Below are 13,344 nucleotides of genomic sequence, written 5' to 3' on the forward strand. Positions count from 1 at the left end.
TTCATAAACCAACGCTAAAGATGAATGCATGTTTCTTACTTGGAAACCCCGAACAAACACCACTGGTAGGAGGCGCTCGCGTTGGTGTCGCTCATCGACGACGAGAAGAAGTTTGGCGACTGCCAGTTTGACCTCTGGAAGCAGTACTACGTGGTCGCATGCGTCGCTGTGTTCGGCAAGCTCCGCCGCAACCGCCGCTTGGACGCGGTCCAGAGCGGCTGCACCGCGCTGTCCATCTCAAACAAGGGGACCTCATGGTCGTCACCAACGCCGGTGACTCTTGGGTTGTTCTGGGCACCACATCCGACAACGGCGCCGTCACACCGTCCAGCTCATCATCACTGGAAGCTCAACCTGCCACATAAGTCACTACTGACCGGCCATGAATTCTCGTGCGCTAGGACGACGGTCGTTGCTGACATTGTGTGAGTGTCCTCGAACAAGATGTATGTAGAGGAGTAGCACATCCGGTGGTGCAACGGCTAGGTGTATTACCTCGCTGATGAGCCCGGGGTGCACTTCGTTTGGCAGCCCAACCAAGAGTCATCGGTACTCGCCATGTCGTGCGCGTTCGACGACTACTATATCAAGGACTATGGCGTCATCTTGGCGCCAGAGGTGACGTAGAGGAGGACCGACAGCAATGACCACTCGCCATCATCGGGGTAGCTTTTGTGCCGGCCTGCCTTTAATTCTCTTCGCAAACACATACACTTGCTTTTTTGTTTAAGCAAGCGTGTATGGTGGTGCGTACCTGATGACTGACAATGTACGAGGGAACTTCTACCGACAGGTGTGGCACGTGCTCTTCAATGATGAGACCATACAAATCGTGGCATATATCGAAGTCTGCATGATACTGATGGTTGTAATGTAGTAGTAAAACAACTAAATTAAAATAACAAAATTTATGTATGGCTAGGATTACAAATGGATTATGAAACATTTTCTTATAACAATATAAGACACATTTTGTATATAAGTTATTATGTTATTATATGTTCCCGTTGCAACGCACAGGCACTCACCTATGACTATGAAAATTACGACACTGACTTTAAAAAATGTCAATAGAATCACACGTGCCCTTCTATGGGACCAAAAAGTAGGATATTGTTAGGAAATTTTGTTTGAACAGATTTAACTGCTATTTTGGGTTTATGATTTTGCTCCATTTAGAAGATACTCCTGCCTTATGTCTGTAGTGCGAATGTCATATTCACCTCCGTAATTTTAGCTGAGGTGGATCATTTCCTATATTTTTCTCTGATCTGTTTCCTTGAATGTGTGGATCTCTTTCCTTTCCAACTTTCTCTATAGATGGAACTATGGAAGGTGGAAATCGGCAGTGTCCTCATCGGCTATAAATGTAGCCACACACCCCAGTTTCTATCTGCTCTCCCTCTTTTCGCGCCTCCAGAATTTGTCACCTATCACAAAAAATTAAGATCGCATTGCAGAGTGCATGTGTTGGTTCTCTTCTTCCTCACGCCAACACCAACGCCGGACAGAGGCCGGCAACAGCAGCGACACCGCAGATCTGTCTCTTTCCTTCTTACTCTCTCTCTCCCTGCATGGAGTCTGGCTCTGCCGTTAAACTGTTTGGATCACTAGATTGGTAGGATAAAACTGAGTGAAGTTCAGTCACAAACTTGCCTTTGTTCTTATTCTTTATACCGATTTATGTTAGTGTCGTTACTATCTGTCTGCTTGAGTAATAACAACATAATGTATGACACTGAATCATTTGGTGGATAACTGAAATGCGTGAACTTGGAAACGGCCTCGAACCAGGCTGCCTGTATATGCGTGGAGACATATACAATACAATATATTTAGCGAGGGCGTGATTTAGCTTTTGTCTTCGTGTCTTGTTTTTACCAAGAGAGCAAGTTATGCTACTATATTTAGCAAAAACTATCAGAAGAGAGTATAGCACATACTCAAATTGCCTGTTTTCTCACCATGGACGAGCCAAAAAATTAGTTACCAGAATTTTAATTTTTGAATCAAAGAAATCAATACAAACAAATCAGCATCAGTTCTAAATGAGCTTTTAGGCTGGTGATTACACGTGGAGTGGAAATACCAGTACAGTTGAACATATAGAAATATATGGTGGATTACTGAATTGCGTGGACTTGGAAACGACCTCGAACTAGGCTGCCTGTATATGCGTGGAGAGGAACCCGCGAGGCTGTTCGGCGGAGCTTTACCAAGCTAATAGGGATCAGTGCACCGACTCCCATTACCATGTGTACATGTGTTTGCGTGCTGCTACGACGACTACTTTCACGCACGCGCACACAGAAAACGCGATGCTACCACTCCATATGACTCTAAGATGTTTTGACATGGCTGTTCGACTGCTTGCCAATAAAGAGTCACGTGGACCGAAAGGAGAAATCATAAATAATAGAAAGCATTATATGGACATGCGTTTCTGGGTAAGTTTGTTTCCAATCATTAATGTATTAATATATAGTATCTACATCTAATCCTCATGTGGACATGTATATATATTGTCCAGAGAATGGTTGGTTTTGGTAAACTTCCAAAGTACCATCAGGATCCTACAGCAGAAGAGTTAGCCAAAACACTCGATTGTTGGCCATCAATGAATTACTATATCATGGGTTGTAGATATGTAAGTATGTGTTCATTTCGAATGTATTTATAAAGGACAATTCTTTGCAATCCTAATGACTGATATTTTGCAGGTTCTTATGCCATGAAAATTCAACGGATGTCACACCCTTTTCGTGTTAAAAAGCATGTGACTTTTATCGACTTTACACTGACTCAAGATTGGTGTAAACACATGCCACACAAGAGGTTTGCGGAAGCGATTATCATGGCCTCAAAGAAATATAAGATTGCTTACAACAAGAAACGTTCTGGATGAGCGAAGGATATATTTAAGTGGGAACATACAATTCAGACTGGTGTTCCAATTGACTTAAGAGGGTATTTTCTTCGTACCACCTTCTCAGCAGTTTAAATTTTTTTATGATAATCATTGTATAAAACATAGTTGTCTAAACATTATTCTATAGGTTTAATATCAGCTACCTTGTTCTACAAGCTATGACCATGTGGGGGAATGACAGACGAATGAAATTTGTTGGGGTGAGTGTAGTACGTTCGTTTTATGTTCAAAACATACATTCCAGCTACCTCGTTTTACAAGATAATATGTTTTGTTTTCTTATGTCTTTGTATGTAGGATGCAAAGATTCTTCGAAGGAACTTTGTGATTGATCTGTTAAGTTATGAGGACAATTCGTGCCGATATGCCATCCCTGCAAACATACAACAGAGACTTATCGATATCACTAAAAAGAATTAGCTGATTAGTGTACGGTTGTCGACAAAATTTGTCTGTAATTAAAAAATCTAAATTAACTTTTTAGAAATAATTTGTGTTACAATGATAATGTTTTCCACACGGATTTTGCGTATTATAGTGATGTTTGTCGTTCCGTATCAATGTTTCACACAAATGTTTTACTTCTGTCGCAACGCACGGGAACATACATATAACAATACTAGGTGCGTGCCCGTGCGTTGCTACGATAGCTTAAAAATTGGTTCAAAATAGTGATGCAAGAATAACAGGTGCACGTGACAAGCAATAGTCAAATACTCGAATGATGTTGATCCAAGAATAACTGTAACATTAACACTTAATACACTGAGGCGCCAACATACGAAGTGAAAGATCAAACAAAGCATTCATGAACAAATTCCTAAGTACAGATCTTTCATCTTCATATCCTATTATGCTATATCTAAAAGTTGTCCCCTTTTCAGATCAAATAAGCACAAATGTATATCTTCACAATGCATTATTCAGATCTCCAAAACGCACCAAACCATATCCTTTGGGCCATCCAGTCATCCTATCAACAACAACATTAGCTCCTCTAACTGAAGGGTACTTAGCCCTGAACACATCTTCCAACATGGAGTCAGTAACACCATGAGCCAAATCACCAACAAATATTGTGTGATCAGAACCACTATCTCCACGCTTATCACCAGTGCTAGCAGAAGCTCAGTTCAGCTTAAAAGTCATCTCAACATTCGGCATCATCTGCCCATTGAAGTTCATCAGAGTATGTTCTGCAGCAGCTCGAGAGGAAAACTCAATAAAACCATAGCCTTCTGAGTGCCCAGTCTGCTTGTTCCGTATAATTTTCACAGAAGCAATCGGCAGTTACTTGAAAGTATTAGGTCAACGAAAATAACTTAACAAAAGTATTAGGATTCCAATCAGACAACAAATATAGTAGATCAACTAAAATATATCCCGAGACTTATATTACTAAATCGTTATATTGAACTCCGAATATAGAAGCAAATATAGTAGATCAACAAATATAGAAGCAAACACACATGTCATTCTTGGTATGAGTTTGTTATAAATAAAGAGACAGGTTGCTCATCATCGACCACCCTCAGCAGAGATGTAGTCATTAAAAGTTGAAAACGAAAAAAACACACATTGGCATCTGTGCCTACAGCTTACAATCAGTCATATGCATGGTTCTGGGCCTAAAACCTAACATCTTGGTTTGGTTGAAATAAGAAGTAAATATGGAAGGAAGACGCCCTTAGCTCATCAGGGACTACACTGAACTAAATGATCTAGTATCAAACTCTATAACTATAACAGAAAACACAATAAATAAACAAGAGCATAACAGCACCTACAGTTGCGGGCATATCAAAACCAAATTAGCCAAAGCAATCATACAAGGGAGCTCACTCTCAGATTTCCAATGCTTCGGACAAACCATCAACTGTCCCAAGTCCGCCATGCACAACACGACCGCCTACCCGATCAAGGACCAGACAAAAGCTTGTTGATACCACCAAGCAAGTTACAAATCATAGACAATATAATTTCAGAACAGAAGCTTGTTGTAAAAGAAAAAACACTGACAGTGCGACTGCTGGGGCCGGGTGCTTGGCGGCAGATGGACAACCACAAGTTGGCGAGAGCGTGCGAGACGGAACAGGGCGTGGGTGCGGCTGCTGGCAAGTGAGAGGGTTACCCCAAGGTTGTTCATCTCCTAGATTTTGTGAACTCCATACTCCACAGCCTACAAATGGCAGACAATTGATTAGGAATCAAAGAGAACCCTTGGGGGATCTAAAAACAGAGGGACTTTCCTGCCAGGAAAGTTATCCATGTGAAAAAAGGAGGATGAAACTACCGTCCACATGGAATAAATAATAAATTACAGAAGATAAAGAGGAGCATTACAGAAAAACACCTGATCATGTGGCTAGTAGGAGAATACAATCCCTGTGAGCAAACCAAGAATCCAAGACTTCACACCCATTTATTCATGGAGCCATTTAGTGGCGGCCTCTTCGAAGAATTTTGAAAAAAGCTATGGCAAAAATTATTTCATTTAGCAATTGTATGAAAAATGGTCAATTGATTATTTACAAGAAAAATAACATGGTATATCAAAAAGAATTCCATTAACAGAAAGTACACGAACGCATAAATTTCCCTATACCTCTGCTGCTGCTGCTTGTACCATCGCGCAAGCAGGTTTACCTGCTCTTTACACCAACATGCAAGAAGGAAGAAAACCTTTGCACTTCATATGTGAGCTAGTGTCGTCGTCACTCTCTATCTGTCCGATGGGCGATGTTATGAAACAACGGCGTATGACGGTATCAACACATAAACTAATGCCTGTATCTAAGGTTAGATGATTAGATACAGAGTACAAAGGCCCACTATAGTACACCATGGTTTGGGGACCTCTGCCCATGATTTTATATACTATTGGTTTCTCTGTCAAACGAAGGCAACAAGCATGTTCATGACAATCTGTTTGAACTGATAAATAAACAAGAATAAAACAGCTCCCCCACACACAAATGTTTTTGAACTGATCAAGCACCTGGCATAGTATAGGCATGCTCACGTGTACCTTTAAAAAGGAACCTACTTGTTACCCCCACAATACTACATAATTTTCCCTGTGCAAGAATCTAGCATAATCTGCTACTTGCATCCCTATTTAGCTTACCCATACTTAAGCATCATCGATACAACAACCCATGGCAATCTGCTACTCCAAGGTTTAGACAGACTATCAAGCATACAGAGACATGGCAGTGCCAGACTTAAGTGAAGCAATGATGGATAGGTTATATTCATATAAATTAGTGTCTGCACCACATACTTATTTAATTAAAAGAAAACCATGAGGAGATCCAACCCTAAGAAAGAGCATATTGGAATCATCAGAACGGACTGGCTACAAGCATATCCCACAAGCAAATATCATTATGCCAATCCTCTGTATTAAGGTAGTATGATTTACGATAATACCATTATGCATCAATGAGTCAATCCGAAAATACCATTATGCAGCCATAATATACAGTATTAAGGCAGTATGGACAGAACAATGCAAGCAAATATCAGCCTAAGTTAGCACAATGTCAACATACTCCTATGCAGCTAGAAGACTACTCTAGAAAAAAAACTCGTTTCTGCAAATGTCAAATATCCTAGTACCTATGCAGTATAAGATAGTGGAGATAGCTTGCGACATTATCTTTCCAGAAGGCAAGTGCCCCCTAACAGGTATGCTGCTAGTTACTAATTATACAAGCTTATCCTCTATTTAACCATAAGCTGGCCATCAAACAGTGGAAACATGTGTCAGCATCAAAATAAAAGATATATTTAGAAACAATATTATTTCACTTAGCTGCTCCTAGAACTTGAGGTCAGATCAGAATGGCACAAATTAGTAGCACAAAATGCAGTATCAAAATACGGAAATGAATGCATTTTAAACATTGAAAACAGCACAGCAGAAGCAGCTAACATCACAGTAAAAAAATCAAGTAATACCAGTAAAATTGGAATCGATCTTGATGTGAAGTCACCTGATGGAACACGCATCCTTAATAGCACAAAATGCAGTATTACTATTTACTCCAGTTCCTGGTTCGTTGCCTTAATTCCTTCCGGCCTGTTCAATTTATGCGATCACTCAAGACATGTATACTGCGGAAACCTGGTGGTTGTCATCAGATGTATTTTCCTTGATAGTAAATTGTATGTGCAGATCTGTAATTTTCTTCATAGTAAATTGTATGTGCAAATCTGTACTCAGTGAATTTGGTCTCTAGCTAAGAAATAACACATGAGCGGACACCAGGGCTTATTTGTGGATAGCTTCTGATTCTACTGAATATTGAGCTTGACAACACCATGTGTTATTGGTCTAATGAGTCATACATATTTTTGCCCTGTTGCTCTCTGCAGCTGCTTGATGGCTAACCTTACCCGGCAATGGAGTACGCTGGTTGCAGCGTTTGTCGGTCTTTCATTTTTCCTTCTCATGCTCTGTTTGTTTGAATTATCTTTGTTACCCTACAAGTTTAGTCAATTTTGGCTATGCCAACTGCAGTCATATAACAACTTATAGTGTGTTTGCATGTTGTTGCTTTCTAGTCTCCCATTGTTGTTTTTCTGTTTGGCAGGGTCACATTGCTGCACACTGCCCACTGTTTAAATTAAAAAACCACGGCAACTCGCTTCTTTGAAAATACCACGCAAGATAGCATTGATAGGTGTTCCAATTCAATACGAACGCATGTAAGTTGACTTCCCATTCGTCCCTTACGGATTACGAGTTGTTGTGAGTTGTGACACAGACAACATATAAAGTATGACCATAAATAGTGGAGCTGTGAGGGCATTTTCAAAGTCAGAAGAAAAGCAATTGAGTAGTTCATCTCAGCATTTTTTAAGAGACACACCTACTTCTAGATAACTCAAAGCTTGTTTATGTGTTGAGATCATCATCTGCTTTATTTCCTCCCTTTCATGCCTACGACTAAGAGAAAGCAATAAAAGGAGTTCTTTTTCTTCTCGTGCGAGTAGGACACAGTAGGTGATATGATGATACGCTAACAACTCAATTACGACAGCCAGAAAAGGCAAGAGCTCAAATCACTCGCCGAATTTCGCGACCGACGATAGCGTACGACAAGCACGAACGAACGAATCGGTGCAAAGAAAGGCAAGCCGAGATCTTTCCCCAACAACCTCCGGTTCCCATGAAAAGGCCGAGCTTCTCCTGTAATTAACTACTGCTACCACCATTGAAGCAACAACAAGAAGCAAGCACAGGCGGCGCGCGGCGGGAAAGGATTGCCCTCACCTTCTCGAGCTTCTGGAAGGCGTCGGCACCGAGGGGCGCCCAGCCGCAGAGCGCGTTGTCAGCGGCCTCGGAGAGCCAGAGCGGCCACCCGAACGCATCCTTCTTCACCGCCGCGATGTGCTCTCGGGGCGCCCAGCCGTAGAGCGCGTCGCCGGCGGCCTTGGACAGCCAGAGCGGCCACCCGAACGCATCCTTCTTCACCGCCGCGACGTGCTCTCGGGGCGAACGGTTTGCGGCGGGGGTGCTCGGGGACGCGGCGGGGTTTGCTCAGGGGCGGCTGCGGGGTTCCACGGCTGGGCGTGCGGCATGCGGCAGGTGGTTCGCGGCGGTTGCGACGGCTGCGGCGAGATTCACAGAGGGATCTCTCGCCGGCGGCCTCGGAGAGCCAGAGCGGCCACCCGAACACATCCTTCTTCACCGCCGCGATGTGCTCACGAGGCGAACGGTTTGCGGCGGGGGTGCTCGGGGACACGACGGGGTTTGCTCAGGGGCGGCTGCGGGGTTCCATAGCTGGGCGTGCGGCATGGGGCGGGTGGTTGGCGGCGGTTGCGACGGCTGCGGCGAGATTCACGGAGGGATCTCTCGCGGTGGTTTGCGGAGGCGAGGTTTCCGGAGGTCGGGCGGGCGGAGGAGGGGCGGGGGCGGTCTACACTAAGCGCTTAATAGTTAGTAGAGAAGAGATACTAATCAATCAATATGAACAACATCAGAGACTATGAAGCAAGTGCGAACAAAGATTTGTATGCAGTAATGCAGCAACGTAAGAATTTTTTCCTTGCTATTATAACATGTGATCAGCCCCTAAAGTATGGAAGCCAATCAATATCTTGACATGTGTTAGGTTGAAAAACAAGGGCAAGATAAAAGAATGGACCTTTTCTTAATGTGGATTTGTTGTGAATTTGATTAACCACAAAGAGGTTGAATTGTGCGGATATGGGTGGTAGGCTGGCGTGCGGGCGGTTCGCGGCGGCGGCAGGCGTGCGGTAGCGGCGGGTTTCGCGGGGCTGGCGTGCGGGCTGCGCGTGCGGTTCGGGAGCGGAGGTATTCGCTGCAGCGGGTGTGCGGGCCTGAGGGCGTGCGAGATTCGCGGCGGATGCGGGGGACAGGCGGGCGTGTGGACGTTTTGCGCGGGCTGGCATGCGGTAGCGGGGGGCGTTGGGTAGCGGCGGGGGCAGTCTACAATACCTCCTTAATAGTTAGTAGAGATAAGCTAATTGAAGGAAAATGATCCCTAAGATTATCCAAAATATATTGATAATGGCACAAATATCAAGACATGGATGAAAAAATAGACAATAACTATCACCATGGAAATATTTAGTGTATAACATTATTCACCTTGGTCCTGGATTTTTAACGATAGAATGACCGACAGTAACTTCATTCCAGAATGAAGTGAAATTTCATGCCATTAAATCAACATATGTCAAATCCAGAACAAAAGACAGACCAAATAATTCTAGAAAGGAATCATTAGTTATGATACAACAAAAGAAACCAAAGACAGACCTTGAATTAGAAGTGGTCATCTATGCTTCAGAATGCGAAAGTAAGTCTCAAACAGAGCAGAAATTGTTTCTTTTTTATCCCTTTTCTCTCCTTCGGATCAAGAGTGAAGGAAACTGCTCTAATATCTGCATCAACCTGCAAAAATGCAATGGAAATGACTATACAAACTCACACAGCCTCCAAGTAAATAATGTCTTATCTGATGTTACCTCCTGTCTAGCTTTTGAGATCAGTTCATGTCTGGTTTTCTTCTTATTACTAACTGGCAATTACTTTGGAGCCTCCTCATTTTTGCCAATGTTTATTCCTCTTTGGTTTCACCTTTTTCTCCTCAATCTCATCTTTTCCAATATCTTCATCAAATCTCAAAGACAGGAAGACCTACGATAAACATCCCTTTATATAGTCAGCAATGATAGGATATTGATTCATGCTCAGTTTCTTTTAGAAATAAACTGCATGAAAACGGTACAAAATGAACATTATTAAATACATATGACAAATAAGACAGACGATAATCACCATAGCTTAATGCTATCAGGATGAAGCTGGCAATCATTGAGCTTCACATGATCTGCAATCAACCTAACTGCTCCTATTGTTGCCTCACCACGATGTTTTCCTTCTTTTATAAAAAATGATCTTATTGCTTCACAACACATTTTCCTACAAGATAATTAGGTATATGTGGAGTACTTCAGTGAACCAATGGACTACAAAACTGAGCCGAGCTAAGAATTGTGGACATTATTATCACATGAAATACTCCTTGGTTTACTAATTACTAAGAGAATGTTGTCAAGGAATAACAACAAATACCACAATTAGTGCTATTGGGTATAATGATATATTTGCTCAAATAAATGATTCATGCCCCGTATCCTTTCCAGTTCAAGGAAAGAAGGAAACTCAAATGCAATTTAGACCACTGTAAGATGAACCAATAAAGTTATTCTGCTACCTAGCACCATGGTGTATCTAATCAATAAAAAACAAGGATGATGGTTTTATTTATAAAGTGGTCAACTATATTATTTTAAACAAATTCAGATCAGGCAAGGACTTGACTTTGACACACAAAATGAGTATTTACCTTACTACATCATCTGAGGAGCTTAAATTTTTTACCACGTTAGCCAATAGGCTTTGGCAGAAGTTAAAATGTGGGGCAGTATCTAATAAAGCATCCATGCAACGGACAACCAGAGTATGATAGTGGGGTTACTTCTCCAACGATATCAATTTCTGTAGGTAAGCCTAAAAATTCACAAAAGAAATCCAGCTCCAACCATTGTTTGATTTTCTTTATAAGCATGTATGTCAGCAGGGAGAAAACCAATTGAAAAGTCTACAGTGGTGCAGAGTTGGGACAGAGCGAGGTTGGTTTACCCACCTTAAGCAGTGGGCGCAGCCACTCTTTGCACTTGTAAGAGCTGTGCAAGAACGCGATAGCTGGTTTTCTTCTAGGGACGGGGTCGTCAAGCTTCAGCAGAAGTACACGTACTCGTCCTTGTTCACCTAGCTGCTTTGAAAGGAAAAAAGTAGTGATAGTTTCTGGTTAGAAAAATAGAGGGGAAAATAAAAACCAGCAGTAAGGCGTTGACTCGGTAGTTTAGTGTGGGAATACATGTGAGTCTGGATCTGAGAACCTAAAAAAAAGGATGTCGACTATCAAGGTGCACCCAAGTATTCAGCAGAGGGATGCAATGGAGTCTGCATGTATGTGGAGTAAGAGTGCACTATTATATTGTTGCTCTTCGATCTCGTGAGGCTGCTTAGATGCGATTGGCTCCTGTAGGTCGTAGGTGACACGATCTGGCTGCCGCTTACCTCAGTGATTAGGTAGAAATTTTCTTCAACCAGCTTCTCCCTCAAGTTCTCCACCTCTTTACTGGGGCACGACTCCATTGGATTTGCCTGAGATTACCACAGACAATCAACCCTGTAGGTTCAACCATTTTAGCAGCACATTCATTTACCAAGAGTCCAAGATACTGAATGTGAACCAAAGCCCTTTCAGTTTACACGATAATTTGAAGAACATAGAAAGAGATGCAGACCTCGACATTTAGGATAGATGACACCAAAAAGAAAGGGTAGCAATATCCAACGTTAACATCAACAAGGTACAAAAAGTTTTGGCATACAATTCTACTTAATTTGTCTAACAAGTCATTCAAATTGCATAACAATATCACATGAAAATGTGACGAGACAGAACAAGAAAAAAACCTGGAAGAAAACAGTCTCTGCATGCCCATAGAGATTGCGGCGGACAGTCTTGGTTCTAGGAAGATTTGGGTCAGAAGCTACAGACCTGTGTTCGCTCCCTAGCAGTGTGGTGCACCTCGTTTGGATAGACACAATAATTGTCAGAGACCTCCTGAATCAAACCAGGAATAGTATTGTTAACTTGTAAGCAAAATAAAGGATGTTTGAGGGATGGCAAAATAAATGATGTTTGAGACATGCTCTTGTGCTTTGCAACTTTGGGTTGGAAGACATCTGATCCATCATGGAAAATCTTATGGTGGTGAAGTTGTGGTAGCTTTATTCTCTGTAATTCTGAGCGGCCTGTAAGCGACTTTATTACACAGATGTTTTGCTCTATATAAATTGTTCTGTCATGTGTATCCTTATCTATGTTTTTTTTCAAAATTTGTAGTGGTTTGAATCAAGCAGCTACCAACTTCTATTCATTCGACCAAGGGCGCATTGCTGCTTATATAGACTATATGAGATGATTAGTCGTTCAACTTCCAGCACCAATCAAGAAGGGACAACCTTACCCCAGGTGCAAGGGAATATTGAATTTCGAAATGTGTACTTTAGTTACCTGTCTCGTCCTGAAATCCCAATATTAAGTGGTTTCTTCCTCACTGTACCGACGAGAAAAACTGTGGCACTTGTTGGTAGAAATGGCTCAGGAAAAGCAGTGTAATTCCTCTGATGGAGAGATTCTATGACCCAACATTAGGTAAGAGCGTTGAGAAGCATCTTTTGTTTTCCACTTCTATTTCCACTCAAAAGACTACTATTATTTTTCAGGTGAAGTTCTTTTGGATGGGGAAAACATAAAAAAATTGAAAGTAGAATGGTTAAGAAGCCAAATTCGTCTGGTGACACAAGAACCAGCCTTATTGAGTTTGAGCATTTAGGAAAATATTGCTTATGGAAGATCTGCTACCTTTGATCAGATAGAAGAGGCAGCAAAAACAGCCCATGCCCATGGGTTCATCAGTTCACTTGAAAAGGGGGACGAAACCCAGGTAAAGGAGGTTACCATATATCTTATTGTTTATCAAGGCTAGACTGCTTAGGCATTGAATCTCTGGTACTCACCTTTTGAAATTCTGTAGGTTGGTCGAGCTGGTCTAACACTCACTGATGAACATAAAATCAAAATTTCTATTGCTCGTGCTGTGCTTTCGAATCCATCCATTATTTTGCTTGATGAGGTCACCGGAGGACTTGATTTTGAAGCTGAGAAGGCTGTACAAGAAGCATTAGATGTTCTGATGTTGGGAAGGTCAACCATTATAATTGCTAGACGTCTTTGCCTCATTAAAAATGCTGATTATATAGCTGTAATGGAGGAGGGCCATCTTGTTGAAATGGGGAC

General features: G+C 42.0%; 1 long non-coding RNA gene across 1 annotated transcript; it reads left to right on the top strand.

Moving 5' to 3' along the window:
- The first annotated feature begins 12,734 nt into the window (after positions 1–12,734).
- On the top strand, positions 12,735–13,341 carry LOC103636040 (uncharacterized). Its single transcript, XR_002264198.1, has 2 exons — positions 12,735–12,991; positions 13,082–13,341. It is a non-coding gene; the product is annotated as an uncharacterized lncRNA (long non-coding RNA).
- Positions 13,342–13,344: the final 3 nt, after the last annotated feature.

Source organism: Zea mays, chromosome 8 (genome assembly GCF_902167145.1).
Source record: "Zea mays cultivar B73 chromosome 8, Zm-B73-REFERENCE-NAM-5.0, whole genome shotgun sequence".
Lineage (NCBI taxonomy): Eukaryota > Viridiplantae > Streptophyta > Magnoliopsida > Poales > Poaceae > Zea > Zea mays.